At 39.1% G+C, this 25,013-nt stretch overlaps 1 long non-coding RNA gene across 1 annotated transcript in view; it reads right to left on the bottom strand.

Annotated features, from left to right (window-relative positions):
• The window catches only part of LOC147374242 (uncharacterized), an 89,638-nt gene extending 85,114 nt beyond the window's left edge, over positions 1–4,524 (bottom strand). The window contains exons 1-2 of the long non-coding RNA XR_015163226.1: positions 4,434–4,524; positions 2,992–3,117 (exon numbers count right to left, since the gene is read on the bottom strand). This is a non-coding gene — a long non-coding RNA (uncharacterized LOC147374242). The remainder of the gene's footprint in view (positions 1–2,991; positions 3,118–4,433) is intronic.
• Positions 4,525–25,013: the final 20,489 nt, after the last annotated feature.

The raw sequence follows: 25,013 nt of genomic DNA, 5'->3' as shown, positions 1-25,013 counted from the left end.
TTGACTGTGTGGATCACAATAAACTGTGGAAAATTCCGAAAGCGATGGCAATACCAGACCACCTGATCTGCCTCTTGAGAAATTTGTATGCAGGTCAGGAAGCAACAGTTAGAACTGGACATGGAACAACAGACTGGTTCCAAATAGGAAAAGGAGTTTGTCAAGGCTGTATATTGTCACCCTGTTTATTTAACTTGTATGCAGAGTACATCATGAGAAATGCTGGACTGGAGGAAGCACAAATTGGAATCAAGATTGCCGGGAGAAATATCAATAACCTCAGATATGCAAATGACACCACCCTTATGGCAGAAAGTGAAGAGGAACTAAAAAGCCTCCTGATGAAAGTGAAAGTGGAGAGTGAAAAAGTTGGCTTAAAGCTCAACATTCAGAAAACAAAGATCATGGCATCCGGTCCCATCACTTCATAGCAAATAGATGGGGAAACAGTGGAAGCAGTGTCAGACTATTTTTCTGGGCTCCAAAATCACTACAGATGGTGACTGCAGCCATGAAATTAAAAGATGCTTACTCCTTGGAAGGAAAGTTATGACCAACCTAGATACCATATTCAAAAGCAGAGACATTACTTTGCCAACAAAGGTTCGTCTAGTCAAGGCTATGGTTTTTCCTGTGGTCATGTATGGATGTGAGAGTTGGACTGTGAAGAAGGCTGAGTGTCGAAGAATTAATTGATGCTTTTGAACTGTGGTGTTGGAGAAGACTCTTGAGAGTCTCTTGGACTGCAAGGAGATCCAACCAGTCCATTCTGAAGGCGATCAGCCCTGGGATTTCTTTGGAAGGAATGATGCTAAAGCTGAAACTCCAGTACCCAGGGACTGCAGCCTACCAGGTCCTCGGCCCAGGGATTTTCCAGGCAAGAGTACTGGAGTGGGGTGCTATTCATACTCAGCTCTTAATGGGGACTTAACTTCTCAGGATGGCAATTGCCTTGACTATACATATTAACTTCTCCATGCATTTAGCTCCTCTTTGGAATTCCTTTAGAGGAGTTGTTTTGTTCTACTTTGGCATGGGATTTGCATAAAACAATCTCTAAGTAACAGAATTAAGCACAATCAGCACTCCTTTCCTTTACGACAAAAGAGAGCGTCCAAACCCTTCTCGACAGATTTGGATCACCATGAAACAGATGGCAAAAAATTAGCATGGGCCTTAAAGCCATACTAATTATTTTATTGTTCTTGGCAATGAAGAGTCATTTGTTGTTTTAAGAAGAAAATAGACATGATAAGAGAAAGATATCTGAGAAAGTTTAGAAGAAGCGTGGAGAGGAACTGAGATGGCTGAAGATGAAATATTATTAGGAGGATATTTAACTAAAGTAGTTGAGAAATGGGAAAGTCAAATGAGGGAAATGGCAGAGTAAATGAAAGAAGAAAAAAGAAATTTCAAAGTTAGTTTTGACATACTATCAACTAGACTTATGGATCAGTTCCTGGAGCTGTGAGAAATAGGAATCAAAGATGGCCAAGTTTCCAGAGGGGCTGACTTCAAAGTAATTCTATTAATAGGGTTTGAAAGTGGAGAAGAGGAAGCAAAAGTTTACCAGAGAATAGTAGTTAGCTATGTGACCTTTGAGAGGCATTACAACCACTAGGTGAAGGCAATAATTGGCAACTCAGACACAAGGTCTGGGCTGGAGATAAAGGTTTGTGGAAATCAGCAATAGTCGAGCCCATGGAAATAAATAAAAGAATGAAAATAGTAAAAAAAAAAAAAAAGAAGAAGAAGAAGAAAGAAAGAAAGAATTCAACCTTTGGTGATATCAATATTTACAAGCTACTGAAAGGGGAAAAAAAAAAAAACTTAAAAGGAGACTGATTTTTTTAAATGGTAAAAAAATAAGAAGAAGAAGAAGAAGAGGAATATGGGAGAAAGTTGTGATTCAGAAGCCAAAGGATGCTTTGTCTGAAATGCTGCAGAAGTCCTAGAGGATAACCACCGAAAAGAAGCCGTTAGATAGGGCAGGTGGGAGACTGTCAGTAACCTTTGAGAAGCTAGCTTCTGTAAAGTGATGGATGGGAATGAGAACTGAGAATCCCGGCCTAGCTAAGGAAGACTGAAGAAGTGAGTATGGACTTTTCTTTCAAATTCGACTGCAGAGAATAGGGACAATATTAAGCACCAGGGGGACTCAAGATCCAATGAAGCTGTAATAATTCTTAGTATGTAGACATTTTTATAGATGGACAAGCTGGCAAAGGCCAGTGAAGAGGAAAGTTCTGCAGATATAAGAGAGTTGGAAAATAAGACTAGATCCTAAGAAGAGTGAATATGGCATCTTTAAGAGGAACAGAACTCACATTTTATAACCTGGTTTTCCCTTATCTCTTGCCAGTCTCCCAATATTTTCAGAGGAACAAACTTAGCTTGCAGATGCTAGGAGCCCAGGATAAATACCTAAAAAAAAAAAAAGCTGATCTTTTTTAGGCAGTTATTTTTTATAATCTCTTCAGACACACAACCCACTATGTCTGCAATGCCCAGTAATCCAAGTCCCCAAATCAAGGTGTTTAGTGGCAGATATCGCTTGTTTCAGAGTGTGGCACCTCACCAGTGCCCTCCCACCTCTATTTCTCACCAGGTTTTTATTTACAGCTCTCTTTTGTGTCTCTCTCAGATACTTTAGGAATAAAGCACTCTCTCATTAAGCCTCTCTTCACTTACCACAGGATTTATCCCACCTACTACTAATAAACTGGTATGATTTATGACACAGGATTTACTTTCACCAACAGCAGGCATCTAAGGCTATCTCTGAAAACTCTCCAAACGCTTATTCAAATGTTACTGAAGCTGAGCCCCTCTCTGTTCCTAATTATTTCATAGAATAACTTAGAAGAAAATTTCAAAGTTTCCCTTCACACAGAGCACAAACTTCCCTCTATGAGACACACTTCTTCAGTCTTGAAATAGGCTTCACCTGTTTTGTCTCTTCTTTGGTGGCTCAGATGGTAGAGAATTTACCTGCAACGAAGGAGACGCAGGTTCGATCCCTGGGTCAGGAGGATCCCCTGAAGAAGGAAATGGCAATCCACTTTGGTATTCTTGCCTGGAGAATTCCATGGACAGAGGAGCCTGGTGGGCAATGGTCTGTAGGATCACAAAGAGTTGGACACTACTGAGAAGTTGGACACACTTTCTTCTTTAGTCATTCCTATCACCCAAACTGACTTCCCTGGTGGCTCAGACGGTGTAGCATCTGTCTACAATGCAGGAGACTTGGGTTCAATCCCTGGGTCGGGAAGATCCCCTGGAGAAGGAAGTGGCAATCCACTCCAGTACTATTGCCTGGAAAATCCCATGGACAGAGGAGCCTGGTAGGCTGCAGTTCATGGGGTCGCAAAGAGTTGGACATGACTGAGTGACTTCACTTTTTACTTTTATCACTCAAATTGGGGCCATACTTTCAATGCTACTGAAGTGTGCAAAGTAATGAAAAAGTGAGTCTGGGGAGGAAGAGTCAAGGGAGGTTCAAAAAGCTGTTGAGGAAAATCCAGATGGAGTCAGATAATCTTACTCTGAAACTTAAGGCAAAATTCAGGGTTAGAGATAACACTCCCTATGCTGGAAGGAATCCCTTTCTTATTTTAGCAGCAATCCTTAATGCTTGCCAGATGGGAGAAATGGTTCAGATAATATTATATCTGTTTTCTCCAAATTGGCACTCAGCACTCCTAATGTCAGGACCTGTCATAAATGACAAAGATTAATACTGGTTTTTTAAGGATTAACATCAAAAAATGGCTCCAAGTCTTAAAGATTCTCATTCAGCAACCAGAAACAAAGAGAAGATAGAAATAAATGATGAGATTTTAGATGATAAGTTCACATCCATGATAAGAGAATAAATGGGTTCCATTTAATCAAGTGAATAGTTGTTTCTTAGTTCATTTTTCCTTTTATTCAGCTTTCAAACTAATATAAATGATTACGGAAGAGGTTAGAAACAGGGGAAAAAATAGTAAATCTGAGCTATGAAAACATGGGGAGGTAACATTCAGTATGATCAGCAAAAGAGAACTAATAGAATTCCCATTAAAAGTTACCATTATAAGAAAATACTTTAGAAAAAAAAATGGTACTCCTTGTTTATGAAAATAGAAAGTAAGCAAAACTATTTTCCCCAAGACAATAAAAACACCACTTCTGCTTTCCTTTGACAAGGCATTAATGAGGGAAATAATTAATGATGCCATCTTACAACCATTCGCCCACAAAATGTCCTTAGCAGAGACCTTTTCTAGTTCTGTAGTTTATAAATGGATCTGGGCTTCCATATTCTGTAGGAAAGCTCTTATTAAATGAATCACTGTATTCTGTAATAAGGTCCTTGACTCTCCAGAAATCACAGCCCCCACATCAAATGCCATGGGGGATTGACTGCCTAATTTTAGATGATGTCTTACCTCATTAGTGCCGAACATTGAGGAGATGCATGATGCAGTATAAGAAATTTAGGCTTGGAAATTCATAAACAAGGGTCCTATCTCTGCATCTAAAAAGAAAGTGATTTCCATTAAACTATAATCTGTAAGACTATGTCTCCTTCATCCTTTTAAAAACCTGATTTTCTTGTTACAAAAGAAGTTGGGATGATCATAATTATCACAAGTTAGCATTACTTTTTTGATGAGAGTACTGCATTTAAAAAAGCTGAGACCAAATTACATTATTAACATTTTATATTATTTTCTAAATTACCTTTAATTACCATCATAGTCATGGTGGCTAATATAAGGAGTAGATTAGGTCATTTATATTTGATATTTAGACCAGATAATATATTTAAAAGGACTTTGCTCTTCTGAAGTCCTAATTTTCATATGAATTATAAACACCTTTGTTATTAACAGCTGTTCTACTATCATATCTTTCTTGGAGCACATAGGTGTGATAGCATTGAGAGCCACAAAATGCACAGAGAGATAAATATCCTCTTAGTCCATTCCAGTCATACAGTATTTCTTCCTGTGGTGAACATTTTCTGAAGAGTCATTAAAACACTATTTCCCTGCATAACTAATAGCAGCATGGGGTTAAATCAAGTGAATAAATGACTAAATGGAGATCATTTTCTTAGAGAAATTGTTTTCTCCTATTTGTCTCAAGCTTGTGAATTGTCTGGTATTTGCCTGACCCATCATCACTTTTAAAAATTATGAAATAAATACCACATGTGTGCACTTGCACTCATTTACATATCACACAAAAGAGAAATAGGCATCATGTCTTAACAGGAAAGCCTGGATTATAGCAGAAATCTAGAGTTCTAGAGGGTGAAGCAGATAAGCAGCTTCAAACTGTTATGATTCCCCTGTTTTACATGGCACAGACCTTACCTTGACATTGACATTCACTCACTCATTCATTCACGCACATGTTAATATATGGATCCCTGGCTGAATGCTGAGAAAACATAAAGGTAGCCTATATGGTCAAAAACTCCTCAATTTATGACAAACGTGGATATGTATTCAATACAATGTGTTAAGTTTTATGATAATAAAGATGTGTTCTGGATACTGGGAACTGCAGAGGGGAGCACCTCTGTTGAATGTTCTTCAGTTATACTTGCAGATCTGGTTTCCATCCTTCCTCCATGATGCTGCCAGGAGGTGGACTTTATGGCTATTTCAACACCTTTACCAACTGGCTCCCAGTGGGGTACAGACAATGGGAAATGTTGAACAAAGGGCAGAGAGTGCAAGACTACCAAGGATAGGTATTTATCTCCAAATTCCTCCTTGAGAGGTAGCCGCAGGTTGTGCAACAGACCACATCTCCTGTGAGTTGGTCCCTTCTGGGGTAACCACTACCACCTCTTGTCCTGTCAGACCTAGGAGCAATTATCACTCCCAGATGCTGCTAGTCCTGTGTTCCTGCACTATCTCTTATGGGTTTCCCTTAATCATATCTACACTTTTGTAAATAATCCCTATATTAAACCATCCTTAAATGAACAACTTTGAGCATGCTGTTTTCTTGATACATCTACCAACCCAGACTCAGTTGAAAAGAACCACATTTAAGAAGACAAATTTCTCATTGTGTCATGAAAAGAAGGGAAGACTGGATAAGAGAAGAAAAAGGATTAAAGAATGGACTTTAAGACTGGAAAAAAAATTGCATTTGTAAAAATGTAAAGAGCAAGGAATATTTGATATTTATGAGCATCAGTAGCTCAGAAAATGGTGGGAGAGAAAGCCAAAGAGGCAGTCAGGGGCCAGATCATGTAGCACCTAGCGTGATTCAAGGAAATTTGGGCCTCATTATGAATATAGCTCACTTTTCTTGAAGCGTTTGGTTCGGTGCAGTTTCAAAAGGTCACAATAGTGGCATTTTGGAAATTAGAGGCAAGAGAAGCAAAACTGGAGACAGGAAGACCATTTTCAGTTTAGTACAATTATCTCAACAATACAGTTGAGAAGTAACACACATCTGGACTGAGGCCATATCAGAGGTGATTGAGGAAAGGAAGTGGAGAAGCACATATGTGAACGTACTTTGTGACCAATTAAATACTGGGAGAAAAGTAATGAAACAAACTGGCTAGATAACCAAATGTGTGTGTGTGTGTGTGTGTGTGCATGCGCCCCACATATATATTTGTTGTGGCATTATTATGTGCTAAGCACTGTTCGTACAGTTTTGCATATTTTGCCTATTTTGGCTGTTTTTGTCCTCCTAGAAACTCCTAAAAATAACAATAACTTTATCCCTATTTTTTTCAAATGTAGCAAGCAAGATACAAAAACTTAAGCATCTTATGCAAAGTCCATTCAAGTAATAAGCAGAGAAGACAAGATTATAGAAGGAGAAAGAATTTGGAGAGGGGGTTGAGTGAAATTAGGAAAATCAGGTTGGAATTCATTAGTCTAATAGTTGGAAGATATTTAAGTAAAGAAGTCTGATAAGCAGTTGTATACAGTAGCTTGGAGTCTAGCAACACAGAAAGCTTGAAATTTTTCAACATCTATTCTTCATAACTGAAAGCTTAGGACTAGATGTGAGTCCCTAGGGAGATTATGTAAAGTGAAAGTTGGTTTCAGGTTGGAGACTAAGGCAGTATCAACATTTAATAGATTAAGAGGGATATGAGCAGGAGACCACACAATCCATTCCTGTCCCAAATTGTTGCTGTTCAGTCACTAAGTCATGTCCGACTCTTTTGGGACCCCATGAACTGTAGTACATCAGTCTGCATGGAATTTTCCAGGCAAGAATTCTGGGGTGGGTTGCCATTTCCTTCTCCAGGGGATCTTCCTGGCACAGGGATCGTACTCGCACCTTCTGCATTGGCAGGTGGATTCTTTACTGAGCCACCAGGGAAACCCAAATCTTCTGACTAATCTTCTATCTTTCTCCACCGAGAATCATCTGCTCCAGACAAATTTATTTCCTCCTCTTATACTGTGCTTTTTCCAAATAACTCCCTTTGAAAGATGGCCCCTGCATTCCACTCATCCAAACTTTCTCAGTCCATTTCAAATCCTACTTGCTCATTGGAATTTGATCCCAACTATCTTATTCTAGGAATTATATGGGCTTCCCTGATGGCTCAGTGGTAAAGAATCCATCTGCCAATACAGGAGACACGGGTTCAGTCCCTGGCCTGAGAAGATCTGCTGGAGAGGGAAATGGCAATCCACTCCAGTATTCTTGCCTGGAGAACCTCATGGACAAGAGCCTAGCAGACTATAATCCATGGGGTCACAGAGTGTCAGACATGACTTAGTGACTGAACAATAATAACAACAAAGGAATTGTATATAGCTCTCACCTATAAAACTCAGGGAGCTTTCTCAATTCTTTTTGTGGATATTCATATCACACACTAGCAAAGTAATGCTCAAAATTCTCCAAGCTAGGCTTCAACCATGTGAACCGTGAACTTTCAGGTGTTCAAGCTGGATTTAGAAAAGGCAGAGGAACCAGAGATCAAATTGCCAACATCCATTGGATCATCAAAAAATCAAGAGAGTTCCAGAAAAACATCTACTTCTGCTTTATTGACTACCCCAAAGCCTTTGACTGTGTAGATCACAACAAACTGGAAAATTCTTAAAGAGATGGAAATACCAGACCACCTGACCTGCCTCCTGAGAAATCTGTATGCAGGTCAGGAAGCAACGGTTAGAACTGGACATGGAACAGACTGGTTCCAAATAGGAAAAGGAGTATGTTAAGGCTGTAAAGACACTTACTCCTTGGAAGGAAAGTTATGACCAACCTAGATAGCATCAGAGAAGGCAATGGCACCCCACTCCAGTACTCTTGCCTGGAGAATCCTATGGACAGAGGAGCCTGGTGGGCTGCAGTCCATGGGGTCGCTAAGAGTCGGACACGACTAGGCGACTTCACTTTCACTTTTCACTTTCATGCATTGGAGAAGGACATGGCAACCCACTCCAGTGTTCTTGCCTAGAGAATCCCAGGGATGGGGGAGCATGGTAGGCTACCGTCTATGGGGTCACACAGAGTTAGACACGACTGAAGTGACTTAGCATAGCATAGCATAGATAGCATATTGAAAAGCAGAGATATTACTTTGCCAACAAAGGTCCATCTAGTCAAAGCTATGGTTTTTCCAGTAGTCATGTATGGATGTGAGAGTTGGACTGTGAAGAAAGCTGAGCACCGAAGAATTGATGCCTTTAAACTATGGTGTTGGAGAAGATTCTTAAGAGTCCCTTGGATTGCAAGGAGATCCAATCAGTCCATTATAAAGGAGATTAGCCCTGGGTGTTGTTTGGAAGGAATGATGCTAAAGCTGAAACTCCAGTACTTTGGCCACCTCATGCGAAGAGTTGACTCATTGGAAAAGACTCTGATGCTGGGAGGGATTGAGAGCAGGAGGAGAAGGGGACAACAGAGGATGAGATGGCTGGATGGCATCACCGACTCGATGGACGTGAGTTTGAGTGAACTCTGGGAGTTGGTGATGGACAGGGAGGCCTGGCATGCTGCGATTCACGGGGTCAAACACGTGGGTCAAACACGCAGAGTCAAACACAACTGGGCGACTGAACTGAACTGAACTGAGCTGAAGGCTGTATATTGTCATCCTGCTTATTTAACTTACATGCAGAGTATATCATGCGGAATGCCAGGCTGGATGAAGCACAAGCTGGAATCAAGATTGCCAGGAGAAATATAAATAACCTCAGATATGCAGATGACACCACCCTTATGGCAGAAAGCGAAGAAGAACTAAAGAGCCTCTTGATGAAAGTGAAAGAGGAGACTGAAAAAGGTGGCTTAAAACTCAACATTCAGTAAACTAAGATCATGGCATCCAGTCTCATCACTTCATGGGAAATAGAATGGGAAACAATGGAAACAGTGACAGACTTTATTTGGTGCGGGGGGTGGGGGGGGCCCTCCAAAATCACTGCAGATGGTAACTGCAGCCATGAAATTAAAAGACACTGGCTCCTTGGAAGAAAAGCTATGACCAACCTAGACAGCATATTAAACAGCAGAGACATTACTTTGCCAACAAAGGTTCGTCTAGTCAAAGCTATGGTTTTTCCAGTAGTCATGTATGGATGTGAGAGTTGGACTATAAAGAAAGTTGAGTGCTGAAAAATTGATGCTTTTGAACTGTGGTGTTGGAGAAGACTCTTGAGAGTCCCTTGGACTGCAAGGAGATCCAACCAGTCCATCCTAAAGGAAATCAGTACTGAATATTCATTGGAAGGACTGATATTGAAGCTGAAACTCCAATACTTTTGCCACCCGATGTGAAGAACTGACTCCCTGGAAAAGACCCTGATGCTAGGAAAGACTGAAGGCAGGAGGAGAAGGGGATGACAGAGAATGAGATGGTTGGATGGCATTACCGACTCAATGGAGATGAGTTTGAGTAAACTCCGGGCGTTGGTGATGGACAGGGAAGCCTGGCGTGCTGTAGTCCATGGGGTCGCAAAAAGCCAGATACGACTGAGAGACTGAACTGAACTGATCTTTGTTATTGCCTCTTTGCTTTTTTCTGTAATTTGATATCTGTATCTTAAATAGATCAGAGACTCCATAAAGGTGAAAGGATTTATATTTTTTTAATTTATTTTTAATTGGAGTATAATTGTTTTACAATATTGTGTTAGTTTCTGCTGTGTAAATCAGCGAAGGTGTCTTATTTTTTACATTCTGTTGTTCCCAAAGTAGTGCCTCATACATGACGGATATTTGTTAAATAGTGTACATTCTCTGATTTGATGTTAACAAGGAGTTGTTGCTCTTCAGTCACTAAGTTGTGTCCACTTTTTGTGACCCCATGGACTGTAGCCTGCCAGGCTCCAGGAGGTCTCCAGGCAAGAATACTGGAGTGGGTTGCCATTTCCTCCTCCAGAGGATCTTTCTGGACCAGGGATCAAACCTGTTTCTCTTGCATTGGCATGCAGAGTCTTTACCACTAAGTCACCAGGGAAGCCTTAACAAGGACTAGACGCTATCCATATAAGCAAGTACATTCTATATTAAGTTTCTGAAAGAAATTATGGAGAGTTGAAATCTTTACTCTTTACCATGCCCAGCATCTTCATGTTTATCGCGATTACTCTCATAGGAAATGTCATGAGCTCTACACCCTTTCTGATCTACCTTCTATACAAGCTCATCTGACCACAATCATTCTCTCATTGCAATCCTTTCTGCAAGATGAGAAATCGCTAACCTAACTTACTGACTTATTTTTCCTCCACCAGATAAAAGGTGACATTTTCATCTAGAACTGCATTAAACCTATTTCAATGGCAAGAATTTAGGCAGCTAGAATATACTTTGAGACAAATAAGGTTTATGATTTTTTTTTTAAATCTTACTACATGCTTCTAGTTCTTAATTATTTCTAGGATCTTGACTTGAAACCTATTAAAGTATAAAGGTATCTGGGGTAGAATTTTCCCACATTATAAATTCAGTACTTTACCATTTCTCTTTATATGACTTTGGACCAATTTTTAGGAATGGAATGCTTTTCCCTTAAACGATATACTAGGAAGAACATCCTATCCAAAGTTGTCCTATCCCATATATCTAGTTATGAATGAACCATCCACTTGCCCCAACTTTGAAAGTGAAAGTCGCTCAGTTGTGTCTGACTCTTTGTGACCCCATGTACTTACTATACAGTCCATGGAATTCTCCAGGCCAGAGTACTGGAGTGGGTAGCCTTTCCCTTCTCCAGGGGATCTTCCCAACCCAGGGATCGAACCCAGGTCCCCTCATTGCAGGTGGATTCTTTACCAACTGAGCCATAAGGGAAGCCCAAGAACACTGGAGTGGGTAGCCTATCCCTTCTCCAGTGGATCTTCCCAAGCCAAGAATCGAACCAGGGTCTCCTGCATTGCAGGCAGATTCTTTACCAACTTAGCTATGCCCCAACTTTAAATCCTATAAATCTTAGTGTCTAAAATATCTATACTTTTCACAAATAATGTTTGCCTTATCTTAAAGATGAATTTTGTATGCCTTTTTTTTCAGTATAACTGTACATGGGTTATTAAAATGGCATGTGTAAATGATAATATGAATAAAATACTAATTTGTATTCTAATAATGGTCTCCCACTGATATAAAAATGCTGGGAAAGATAGGTTGACTTTATTTCTGAAGCAGTTTTAGCTCATTATAAGAACAGCAAAATCTTCTATCGTTTTTTTTCCCCTAAAATAATGGTACAGTTTCAAAGCTCATCATCCATTTGACATTCATCTAAAGGAAGGAATGCTATTGATGGCTGATAGTGGCTCGAGAATTAATAAACCTTGGATTAAGTGCCATTTCTCACTAATTAGTTTTCCTTTTCAGGTTCTAAACTTCTCACTAATTAATTTTTTATCATTTAGGGAGTAAACTCAACATTTAAAGAGTCAATAAGGCTATATCCATTTAAAATATCCACATTGATATGTGCTTTGGAAGCAGGTTTCAGTTTTATTAGTTGCTGGATTAAGTTATTAAATTGTGATTTTTCTCAAGGTCCTGAATAATGTGTGAATAACAAAACTACAAGGATTCAATCAGCTACTAAGTATGAAAACTGAAGTATTCTTAACTGGAAAAACCCTATATAAAAATAACTTACTAACATTATCCCAGATCTTTGAAGAGCTTACTAATTTAGTGTGCTATAATGGAGGGAAAGTGGGTTTCGAAGTTCAACACCCAAAGTTTTCATAAGTTTCTACTTAGGGAAACTTAGATATTTACTTATTATCTAAATACCAAAAATTTCAATCATTGAATTCCAACCCACAGAAGAAAAAACTGGACAGTATACAAAGTTATAACATTTTGTGAGCCTTCAGAGAACAAAGCCTCCAGACAACTAAAGAACTGAATTCCAGAGTGAAAAACTCCCTCCCCTTAAAGAAGAATGGTAATCTTCTTTATTATTATTATTATTTATTCTCTGATTCCAGGACAGAGGTTAGCAATATTTACCGGTGAACAGGGTCACACTATTTAAATGAATGAAAAAATGAAGTGCCTATAAATGTGGCCATTTCTTCATTCTCATACATGCTTTTTTCCATGTTTTATCTTTCCCTGTAGAAGCACAGTATGCCCTCAAATCTGGATTAGGAGGCAAGGAAAAGGTTCAGGTCATAAGTATTCTGTTGGAATTTTAGGCACAATTCCAGCCTAAATAAAGTGTTTCTTTGCGTCTATGTTCCTTATGTGTATATCTTTCTTAGGACAACAGGGAGGGTCAGCTCTAATTTAGGGCAGAATGTGATTATTGCTGAGTATGTGCATGCTCAGTCACTCAATCACGTCCGACTCTTTGCGACCCCTGGATTGTAGCCCACCAGGCTCCTCTGTCCATGGGATTTTTCAGGCAAGAATACTGGAATGGGTTAACATTTCCTTCTCGAGTGGATCATACCAACCCAGGGATTGAACCTGTGTCTCCTGCGTCTCCTGCATGAGCAGGAGGATTCTTTACCACTGAGATCCACCTGGGAAGCCCTCTATTCCTGAGTACTTTTGGCATAATAATATAACCACTTTTATACAATCAAAACCTTACTAATATTTCTAAGAAGTATTATAATAAAATAAAGATAAATAGCTTTTACTGCTGATATAGCATATTTGTTACCACGTTTCCCAGGTGGCTTAGTGGTAAAACATCTGCCTGCCAATGCAGGAGACACCAGATGTGGGTTCAGTTCCTAAGTTGGAAAGATACTCTGGAGGAGGAAATGGCAAACTACTCCAGCTTTATAACAGACAACTGTATAGTGCTTTATACTTTAAGAACTTTTAACATCCCTTAGAATTGCACAGCCTTGGGGAATTACCTGGCAGTTCAGTGTTTAGGACTTGGTGCTTTCACTGTGTAGCCTTCACTGAAAGTTGGTACTTTCACTGTGGGGGCCTGAGTTCAAACCCTAGTCTGGGGAGTGGACAAAAAAAAAAAAAAAAAAAAAATTTTTTTTTAAGATGCACAGCCTTGCAAAGTGAAGCTTCTTATTCTTCTAGCTCTACACAGCTCTCTTTACATTTTGAGGTTCCCACATTAGGTGCATCTCCCAGCATAAAAACTATCTTGCTATGAAGCACATTGTTTTCAAACATAGGTCTCCACTGCATGTCTTCACTCAACCAGAGAAAACCATACTGGTCATTTTAAAATATGCAGTGTCTGTTTTCCCACCATCCCCAGACCCAACTAAGGATCTTTTCACTGCAGTACACAGAAAGCCATATCCAACACACATTCCAAAATGCTGGAACAGATACAACAAAAGGAATTTGCTCCAAGGGTTAACTCCAAGTTCAGCTAGACAGATTATTGCCATAGTTTTAAGTCAGACCTGGCTGAAAACCCAGAGAGCAGAGAAATAAGGAATGCAGAGTTACCTCTGCATGGCTGGACAAAGCTCTTTGGCCAAAAAAAAGAAAAGGAATATATAATGAAATGTTATCAGGATTTTTCTGACAGTATAGCTTGGATCAGTTTATCACTTCAACTGTATTAGGCAAAAAGGAGAAAATGTAAGACAGATCTATGTATATATTTTATCACCGTGCAATGCCCCTATCATCTGGCAAATATTTTACAAATAATCTCTGAAATTTAACGAATTAAATTATCATCCCTCTATTCTGGGGTAGATTGAAGAGAGAGGGTAAATGCAAGAAACCTACAGATTTTCCACACCAACACTATATACTTAGTAAATAATTTATAAGGAACAGCAACCACAAATCTTCAGAAAACAGTGTATTTTCTTTTATGTCCTTTCTACCATTGTAATGACCTCCAGGTCTCCCAGTCTCTTCCTAAAAGTTCTTCCTTATTAATTATCACATTCCTCCTTATTACTAGTCATTTGTATTTAGGTTTTTTCCCTTCCCCAAAGATGGCAAATTATTTGACAAAGGTACTGTGCCTTATTTCTCTTTGTGTCCACTTCTGTATACTCCACACAGTAGTAGTTCTATCAGTACTGATCAGTGCCATTGACCTCCCTGCCGCTCTTCTCAAACAGGTAACCAAGCCAGGAGAGAACTCAGAAGTTCTGTTTTGCTTCACACTCTGACTCAGTTATATTATTGACTCTGAGGTGGAAGCTAAGCTTTAGCCAAGCTTTTATTACTTCTGAGCAAGTCACTTCATTAAGACTCTATTTGCACTTTCCACGTTTTCACTAGAGAATAATGGTCAGCTTCAAATCTACCAGACTGGATGACAGAAATTTCATTTGGCATCATTTATTATATCCAAACATTATTATACAGTGTCATTAATTCTGTCATTCAGCTGTGAGAGATCTAATCTTACAAAATGACTTGGAAGAAAAAGATGAAATACAATTGACAGCCCTCTCCCTTTGCGTGGATAATCCCTTCAGTTGATAATCTAAAATAATCCATCAACACCACTCAGATCACTCTCCATGCCAAAAAATAGCAAGGAGCTGGTACTTTCCTTTCTCCACTGTGTAGCTAGAGAGAGAGGAAGACAAGCTTTATAGCTGATTTTTTAAATTAATTTATTTATCTATTTATTTTTGGTAGTGCTGGGTATTCATTGCTGCATGTGGGCTTTCTCTAGCAGCGTGAGTGGGGGCTACTCCTTGTTAAGGTACATAGGCTTCTCACTGTGGTGGCTTCTCTGGTCACCAACCACAGGCTCTAGGCTTGCGGGCTTCAGGAGCTGTGGCACAGTTGTTGTGATGCAACTAAGCTACAGGTGTATCCCACAGCATGTGGAATCATCCCAGACCAGGGATCGAACCCACTGCATTGGCAAGAGGACTCTTAACCACTGGACCACCAGGGAAGTCCTACAGCTGATTTTAAAGCCACTATCTTTTATAAATAGTGTGTAATGTGAAAATAAATGATTTTTCACATTGAATAATTAATACCTGCAATATTCTAATATTTTAAAAGTTTGGGCCAAACCAGTCCTCACAACTGAAACAGTGAACCATGCAAGGTTTTTCCTGCCTTTCTTTCCAAGAGAGAATAGCTTAGTTTTGACATCCACTTGAAATAAACTCCACTGTCCTAGAATAGTAGAACAATGTGTTTGCAAATTCGTGGGGAAATACCTGCTCAGTACAGCAATGCTCTGCCACTGAGTTAAAGATCCCCATCAATTACTCAGAGTCATCCAAGACCATGACATGCTTCTGAATTGAGCCATTCTCTGGCCCACTAATCCAGGACTTTCCTGTGTTACTAACCACTGATTCTCTAACAGTTTTGATTATTTATTCCTCAGCCACTGTTGGTAGCTACTAATCTATAATCTCCATAAATCTTACAGAAACATCCTAGAAAGGTTTTTTGTTGTTGTTTTTTTGTTTTTTTTTTTTTAATCTTTGCTACCACCAAATTTCAACTACAGCCTGTATCTGCTGTGTTCTAGAACAAACTTAGCTCCATGCAACCCACATCCTGGTCTTATCCAAGGCTGGGTTAAAAACTGACCCACACCCTGAGTGTGTTTCAAAATAACCAAACTTATCCCAACATATGTTTTCAGTTCTCTGTACAGTAAGCCAAATCAGAGATAATACTTTGCCAGCAAAGGTCTGTCTGGTCAAAGCTATGGTTTTTCCAGTAGTCATGTATGGATGTGAGAGTTGAACTATAAAGAAAGCTGAATGCCAAAGAATTGATGCTTTTGAACTGTGGTGTTGGAGAAGGCTCTTGAGAGTCCCTTGGACTGAAAGGAGATCAAACCTGTCAATCCTAAAGGAAATCAGTCCTGAATATTCATTGGAAGGATTGATGCTGAGGCTGAAACTCCAGTACTTTGGGCACCTGATGTGAAGAACTGACTCATTTGAAAAGACCCTGATGCTGGGAAAGATTGAAGGCTTGAGGAGAAGGGGACGACAGAGTTTGAGATGGTTGGATGGCATCACCAACTCGATGGACATGAGTTTGAGCAGGCTTCGGGAATTGGTGATGGACAGGGAAGCCTGGCACGCTGCAGTCCATGGGGTCGAAAAGAGTCAGACATGACTGAGTGACTGAATTGAACAGTACAGTAAGCCAATGTTAAAATAAAGGATTCAAATTGGTACATTTATTATTTAAAAGAGGAAGAAACATGCCACCAAGGAATAAAATCATATTTAAAGCAACTCTGCTCTTCCCATAAAAATTATGTATACATTAATATTTTACTCTTTTTCATTCAAGTTAATAATCAGAAATCTTTGGCAGTCTGCATTTCCCAATATAATGGTACCCCACGTCCCACCACATCATTCACATATTCTTTGGGGTGGGAAGGGGTGTACCACTACACAGTTTGCAGGATCTTAGTTCCCAAATCAGGGATTGAACCCAGGGCTATGGTTGTGAAGACACAGAGTCCTAACCACTGGACCACCAAGGAAGTCCCAAATTATTTGCTTTATTTAATTTTATTTTATGAAATTGGATTCTGGTTCTTGTGGAAACATATAATTAAATCTCTTGTGCTGCTCAAGAGAGGTTAATTGTTTTAAATAAAAATCATTACAACATTTTGCAATGACAACATGAAAACAAAAGTTTCTTTTGACAGACCACAGCTTTTGGTAGAAATCGTAAAGAAATCAATCAACAGAAAAGGGATGGTGACCTAACTCTTTGTATTTAAGAAATCTTTTTTTTTTTTTTTTGCTAGAATTAATTAATTTTAGCTAAGAGCGCTAAGAATTCATTTACCAAACTAAACTCCCACACTTCTTTAAAATTATAATTTAAATTCTTCAGTAAACATGCATGTATAATCCATTCTTCATATTTTTTGCCAAATGATATGACCTTCCATTTAATAAGCATTACTGACAAACAGCTTAGTTTTTTTAAACATAAAATATTGTTTGAAGATTAAAAGGTCTGTCTCTGAAGGGATCAAAAGCACTTGAAAGTAGACATCTGAAAAGTAGTAACTATTCCTGAAGTTTCAAAGTATCACTACCATACCACCTGCTGCTGCTGTTACTGCTGCTAAGTCGCTTCAGTCGTGTCCAACTCTGTGCAACCCCATAGACAGTAGCCTACCAGGCTCCCCCGTCCCTGGGATTCTCCAGGCAAGAACACTGGAGTGGGTTGCCATTTCCTTCTCCAATGCATGAAAGTGAAAAGTGAAAGGGAAGTCGCTCAGTCATGTCTGACTCTTAGCGACCCCATGGACTGCAGCCCACCAGGCTCCTCCGCCCATGGGATTTTCCACCTACTCCATCTTAAATGTCAAGTTCACATGGGTTAAATGCTAGAAGTCCATAAGGTTGTAAGATAAAGGTCTTGAATGCATAAATATGCTAATAGCTACTAAAGAACAATCTTTATATTTTTAATAGCTTAAGACAAAAAATATTTCAAAAGAAAACTATGTCCATCTTTCTTTTATTGATATGGAATAATTACTTAGTAAATCTCTTTTTTACTCTATGCTTATGATTGAAACAGGTCTGGTAGAAAGAAAAACTGGCATTATTCTTATTGAGTCTCTCTTATGTTGCAAAGAGAATCCTCAGATTTGAAGTTGAAAATATGGTGTCCCTGTTAATAGAATGCTCACACTGTACCTGGCACGGTACCAGGGAAGGCAGAGGTAGGTTTCTCCTCCAGAGACTTACTATCTAAGAAATGCAGACAAAGCTATTTGCATATAACAAGAAAGCCCATTCTTCAGTTAAATGTCAGTTTCAGAAGTACTGGCTTTCAGGCATCTCTTAGGTTTCCACCCTCCCTTTTTCCTCCTGCACTTTTTTCCTCCCCTTCCTTGAGTTTCAGTGCACATAGGATTTTCACAGAAAAGGTAAATGAAAAACTTGCATTCTGATGACAAAAGAGGAAAGAAATGGACAGTTACAAGTACACCGGAATGTTTCGGGATCTAGAGAACATAACAGAGAAAAATCTCACCAGGACATAAGAGACTTAGAAAGGAATGCGAGTGAGAAATGGAACCAATTTCTACAGCTGTTATTGAGTTCTGGACATGAAGATGAAATAAATGTTCTGTCTTTTGTGGTTTACTTTGACACCAGTGAGATTGTAGAGTAAGAAGCAGCTATTGAAAACACCCCTTTGCCTCTATCCCACTTTAAGTTACATTAAAATCCTGCAGATGTTGACTGAAACAGGTAGAGAAAAACATCAAGGTCAACTAGACATCCCATATAAAATATTATAATTTAGGTGCCCAGAAAACTTAGGGTCGAAAGATTGCAATTACTTTACTTGTACTAGACTAATCACGAAAGCATAGTCTGAATAGACTCCACTTTACTTTTGTTTTCATTAATTTCCTAGTGGGATAACTTTGTACCTTTCTTTGTGTGTGTGTGGTGGAGCGGGGGGAATACCTTTGAATGTGTGTACTGAAGCAAATGTTGATCATTTTTTCAGGGAACTTAGCTCAATGTGATGTGGGAGACTCAATGGAAGGGGAGTTTGGGGAAGAATGGATACATGTATGAGTATGGCTGAGACCCTTTGTTCACTGTTCACCATTGTTTTTGGTTGTTTTTTTTTAAAACACTTGCTGCCCTAAGCTGCTTAATTTTTAAGATTTAGTTATTTATGGCTGCACTGGGTCTTCATTGTGGCATGCTGGCTTTCTCTAGTTGCAGTGCATGGGCTTCTCATTGTGGTGGCTTCTCTTGCTGTGGAGCATGGACTGCAGAGCATGGTCACAGTGGTTGTGACATATGGGCTTATTTGCCACGAGGCATGTGGAATCTTCCCTGACCAGGGATTGAACGCATATCCCTTGTGTTGACAGGCAGATTCTTAGGCACTAGACCACCAGGACAGTCCTTATTACAGCACTGTTAATCAGCGATACTCCAATACAAAACAAAAAGTTTAAAAGAATATTGATCATCTTTTAATGATATGGCGCACAAAAGGAGAGCTAGAATAGTCAGAAAATACTGAATTCTTCATGCATTATCCTAATAATATCTCACAAATCTTCAGGTAGGAATTAATATTACCCCTTTTTTGCAAAAGAGGAAATGGGAGCTTAACTGGATATTCAATAACATGTCCAAGGTCACATAATTAGTGAGTGGGAGGTCAGAAATTGAACCCTCTCATCTACCTCCAGAGCCGGCATCATGACTCCCTACTTACAGTAATGCATGAGCTCATCCTAAGGATGAGTCAGAGACGATTAGATGGACTTGGGAAGGTGGGTTAGCAAAGTCTTTCACAAAGTGTAGTACACACATCACTGGTGGTGTTCAAGATGAATTTTTGGTGATATGTAGACAGACTTTTTAAAAATGTAATAGTAGTATATTTGTTAGGATATGTTAAGAACTAATATGATCAACTTATTAAACCCAATATTTCATGAATTTTTTGTTGTTTAGAATAAGGCTAAAGTTTTTTAAGTGAACTGTTTAAAATGTGTGCAAATAAAAAAGTCATAGGAAAGTAACAGTACAGATGGAACTCTTAATTCGGGAAAAGGCACAAAGAAAAGAAATCAAATTTGGGAACCATGGAATTAAAGCACTGCATGATAGTAAAAAATCACTAGTAAAATGTCATGGAGACTTGAAAGCAGACAATAAGTATACAGAAGAGCAAATATGTCATTATGACTAGATTATGGGGTGGCTAGATAGAAATTAACCTGAGAGGTTAGCATGTTAAGAAGCTTAGAATTTAAAACAAAAGAAATTGGAGAGTCATCAATAGATTTGACAGTCAGATTTACAGGTAAGAAAAAACACTCTAGAGAAAAGTCCTGGAGACAGAGGCCATGACATCACACTCATTTTGATGGCTACTACCAGGCAATGGCACCCCACTCCAGTACTCTTGCCTGGAAAATCCCATGGACGGAGGAGCCTGGTAGGCTGCAGTCCATGGGGTCGCTAAGAGTCGGGCACGACTGAGCGACTTCACTTTCACTTTTCACTTTCATGCATTGAAGAAGGAAATGGCAACCCACTCCAGTGTTCTTGCCTGGAGAATCCCAGGGATGGGGGAGCCTGGTGGGCTGCCATCTATGGGGTCGCACAGAGTCAGACATGACTGAAGTGACTTAGCAGCAGCAACCAGAAATCCAGAAAATGACAATTATTAGCAAGCATGTATAGAAATTGTAACCCTTGTGCACTATTGATGAGAATGTAAAACCCATGCAGCTACTATGGAAAACACTAGGGTGATTTTTCAAAACTTTACAAAGAGAATTACCATATAATCCAGTAATTCTACTTTAGGGTATATACCCAAAAGAATAGGATAGGTACTCAATGAGATATTTGTAAAGTCATGTTCATGCCAGCATTACTTGCAGTAACTTAAAGATGGAAGCAATTCAAGTTTCTATCAACAGATGAGTAGGTAAACAAGATGTGATATATATATAATTCAGTCTTAAAAAGGAAGGAACTTCTGAAACATGCTACAGAATGGATAAACCTTGAGAACAATACGCTAAGTGAAATACCTCAGACACAAAAGACTAATACTGTCTGATTCCACTTATATCTAGTACTTAGAGTAGTCAATTCACAGAGACAGAAAGTAGAACAATGGTCACCAGGGCTGGGAAAGGAGGGAATGGGGGAAATTATTGTCTAGTTGATACAGTTTCAAGATAAAAAGTGTTCTGTGGATGGATGGGAGTGATGGGAGGACAACAGTGTGAATATATTTGGAATCCATTGAACTGCACATTTAAAAATGGCTAAGATGTTAAATCTTAATGTATTTTAACAATTATTTACTTCAAAAATGAAAAAAAGGAAACCATTGTAATAGTCCACACACAAAAGCATTGAATCTTTAGCTAAAACTTTAACTAAAGAAGCAACAACTGATGGAGTCACTGATTCCTAGTCATGGAAATGGCTGGATAACCAGCAGGGCATAACTAACTCATCTGTTCAACAGGTTGGGTCACTTCAGATGTTTTCAGCAAGTGATTTATTCATGTAACTTTTGGATTTATTTAAATAAAAAATCATTGAACACTTAGTGCATATGAAGCTGTGTAAGTCCTGGGGATAAAGTGGTGAAAAAAAAAAGATATTATCCATCTCATTTTCTAGAATGGATAGTAATGGATCTTTCCACCACTGGCAGGTGTGAGCCCTTTAATTATTCTTATCTTGTGAGTCCAGATAGCACCTTCCATCCACAGCCCGTTTGCTTAGTCAATGTTTGCCAGACTTGAGGCATGCCAACTTTTCATTTTGAAAGTTCTTTTTAATTACCATTGATTCAGAAAAAGAAAATCTAACATGAAAACAATAGTCTAACACTAGATATAATCCTAAAATGAAGATCAATCTAATAAACACATTTAATTATAACTCACTACTTGCACCTTATTTTTTCTTTTTTGTCATGAAACAGTAACAGTATCTTCAAGGGTATTTACTGTCCTGTGGACATTTCTGAGTCAACCATTAGAAACCACTGGACTAGGATACTTGCCAATTCCCCAAGTCTGATTCAAGTTATCTCTGCCTTCTTCAAAGTAATTAATGGCTTCAAGGGATCCTACTTTGGCTGTCTTTGAACATTAAGACCTATAAATAAGAGATACACATAATAATACCTATAAATACCCAAAGATTTCTGCCAAGCCCCTAACAGTTCTTCCTGCCATTAAATGATAAAATTCAATTCAAACTCATTGACAAACTCTAATTGAATACCTCCATGTAACAGATAACAGATGAAGTACTGAAGGCGAAAAGTTCTTCACCATAGAATGGACATCTCCTGTACTAAGAGTGAAAGGGGGCCCTCTTAATACTTAAATCAGCAAAATTGACCCAAAATTTAAGAGATTATACTTACCCTACTTAGTTGAGTTCAGTTCAGTCTCTCAGTCGTGTCCAACTCTTTGAGACCACATGGACTGCAGCATGCCAGGGTTCCCGGTCCATCACCAACTCCTGGAGTTTACTCAAACTCATCTCCTTTGAGTCCGTGATGCCATCCAACCATCTCATCCTCGGTTATCTCTTTATCCTCCCATCTTCAATCTTTCCCAGCATCAGGGTCTTTTCCAATGAGTCAGTTCTTAGCATCAGGTGGTCAAAGTACTGGAGTTTCAGCTTCGGCATCAGTCCTTCCAATGAATATTCAGGACTGATTTCCTTTAGGATGGACTGGTTGGATCTCCTTGCAGTCCAAGGGACTCTCAAGAGTCTTCTCCAACACCACACTTCAAAAGCATCAACTTTTCAGCACTCAACTTTCTTTATAGTCCAACTCTCACAACCATACATGACTACTGGAAAAACCATAGCTTTGACCAGATGGACCTTTGTTGGCAAAGTAATGTCTCTGCTCTTTAATTTGCAGTGTAGGTTGGTCATAACTTTTCTTCCAAGGAGCAAGTGTCTTTTAATTTCATGGCTGCAGTTACCATCTGCAGTGATTTTGGAGCCCAAGAAAATAAAGTCTGTCACTGTTTCCATTGTTTCCCCATCTATTTCCCATGAAGTGATGGGACCAGATGCCATGATCTTAGTTTTCTGAAAGTTAAGATTTAAGCCAACTTTTGCACTCTCCTCTTTCACTTTCATCAAGAGGATCTTTGGTTTTTCTTCACTTTCTGCCATAAGCGTGGTGTCATCTGCATATCTGAGGCTATTGATATTTCTCCTAGAAATCTTGATTCCAGCTGGTGCTTCATCCAGCGTGGCATTTCTCATGATGTACTCTGCATATAAGTTAAATAAGCAGGGTGACAATATACAGCCTTGACGTACTCCTTTTCCGATTTGGAACCAGTCTGTTGTTCCATGTCCAGTTCTAACTGTTGCTTCTTGACCCGCATACAGATTGCTCAGGAGGCAGGTCAGGTGGTCTGGTATTCCCATCTCTTTCACAATTTTCCACAGTTTGTTGTGATCCACACAGTCAAAGGCCTTGGAGTAGTCAATAAAGCAGAAGTAGATATTTTTCTGGAACTCTCTTGTTTCTTCAATGATCCAACAGATGTTGGCAATTTGATCTCTGGTTCCTCTGCCTTTTCTAAATCCAGCTTGAACATCGTTCACGGTTCATGTACTATTGAAGCCTGGCTTGGAGAATTTTGAACATTACTTCGATAGTGTGTGAGGTGAGTGCAATTGTGCAGTTGTTTGAGCATTCTTTGGCATTGCCTTTCTTTGGGATTGGAATGAAAACTGACCTTTTCCAGTCCTGTGGCCACTGCTGAGTTTTCCAAATTTGCTGGCATATTGAGTGCAGCACTTTCACAGCATCATCTTTTAGGATTTGAAATAGCTCAACTGGAATTCTATCACCCCCACTAGCTTTTTTCATAGTGATGCTTCCCTAAGTCCCACTTGACTTCACATTCCAGGATATCTGGTTCTAGGTGAGTGATCACACCATTATGGTTATCTGGGTCATGAAGATCTTTTTTGTATAGTTCTTCTGTGTATTCTTGCCACCTCTTTTTAATATCTTCTGCTTCTGTTAGGTCCTTACCTTTTCTGTCCTTTATTGTGCCCATCTTTGCATGAAATGTTCCCTTGGTACCTCTAATTTTCTTGACATCTCTAGTCTTTCCCATTCTATTGTTTTCCTCTATTCCTTTGCACTTATCACTGAGGAAGGCTTTCTTTCTTTTTTTTTTAATCAATTATTTTATTTGGAGGCTGTTTACTTTACAATATTGTAGTGATTTTTACCATACATTGACATGGAGGAAGGTTTTCTTATCTCTCCTTGATATTCTTTGGAACTCTCCATTCAAATGGGTATATCTTTCCTTTTCTCCTTTGCCTTTCACTTTTCTTTTCACAGCGACTTGTAAGCCCTCCTCAGACAACCATTTTGCCTTTTTGCATTTCTTTTTCTTGGGGGTGGTCTTGATTACTGCCTCCTGTACAATGACACGAACCTCCTTCCATAGTTCTTCAGGCACTCTATCATATCTAATCCTTTTAATCTACTTGTCACTTCTACTGTATAATCATAAAGGATTTGATTTAGTTCATACCTGAATGGTCTAGAGGCTTTCCTTATTTTTTTCAATTTAAGTCTGAATTTTGCAATAAGGAATTCATGTTCTGAGTCACAGTCAGCTCCTGGTCTTGTTTTTACTGACTGTATAGAGCTTCTCCATCTTTGGCTGCAAAGAATATAATCAATCTGATTTTGGTATTGACCATCTGGTGATGTTCATGTGAAGAGTCTTCTCTTGTGTTCTTGGAAGAGGGTATTTGCCATGATCAGTGTGTTATCTTGGCACACACTCTAATAGCCTTTGCCCTGCTTCATTCTGTACTCCAAGGCCAGGTTTGCCTGTTACTCCATGTATTTCTTGACTTCCTACTTTTGCATTCCATTCCCTATGATGAAAAGAACATCTTTTTTGGGTGTTAGTTCTAGAAGGTATTGTAAGTCTTCATAGAACTGTTCAACTTCAGCTTCTTCAGCATTACTGGTCGGGGCATAGACTTGGATTACTGTGATATTGAATGGTTTGCCTTGGAAATGAACAGAGATCATTCTGTCATTTT

This window comes from Bos grunniens, chromosome 4 (assembly GCF_055505025.1).
Source record: "Bos grunniens cultivar Pamir isolate PY7600 chromosome 4, Bosgru_T2T1.0, whole genome shotgun sequence".
NCBI lineage: Eukaryota > Metazoa > Chordata > Mammalia > Artiodactyla > Bovidae > Bos > Bos grunniens.
This window is presented reverse-complemented; position numbering and strand designations above follow the sequence as displayed.